Raw genomic sequence first — 504 nt, 5'->3', positions numbered from 1 at the left:
TAAAAGAAATTAAACTTTGTGATATCCAGAAATAACACAAGAGGTGAATGAACATCCCGTCATAATCCAGAACTCGAGAACACTCCTGAAAAAATATAACTTTCGTAACAGAGTCTTTCTCTTGACATTTGGCTGAATGGTAACCTTCACTGCCGCTGAAATATCCCCTGTTTTTTCTAGGGTCAGATTCGCCAAAGAAATCATCAGCTGTTTTCTTGGTAAATCCGCTGGTAACCCAAGTCACGTGTTTGCCTCCCTCCTACTGAAATTCAACAAGGCCTTGCTGCCTTTCTTTTCTCTGGCAACACTTCCAGCGGCCACAGGCAATGTGAAGTGCCGAATGGTGTCCAGGGTTTTGTGTAGTTACGTTTTACTTACTTTGCCGAAAAAAATCATTTCATTGTGGTAACCAATTTCAGAAGATTTTTTTTTAATTGAAGCAAAAAGCTAATGATATCTTCTTAGTTTAAGAAGATCAGAAGAGGAAAAAGAAATAATTTCAGT

This window comes from Penaeus monodon, chromosome 21 (assembly GCF_015228065.2).
Source record: "Penaeus monodon isolate SGIC_2016 chromosome 21, NSTDA_Pmon_1, whole genome shotgun sequence".
In the NCBI taxonomy this organism is placed as follows: Eukaryota; Metazoa; Arthropoda; class Malacostraca; order Decapoda; family Penaeidae; genus Penaeus; species Penaeus monodon.
Note: the sequence above shows the minus strand (reverse complement) of the source record.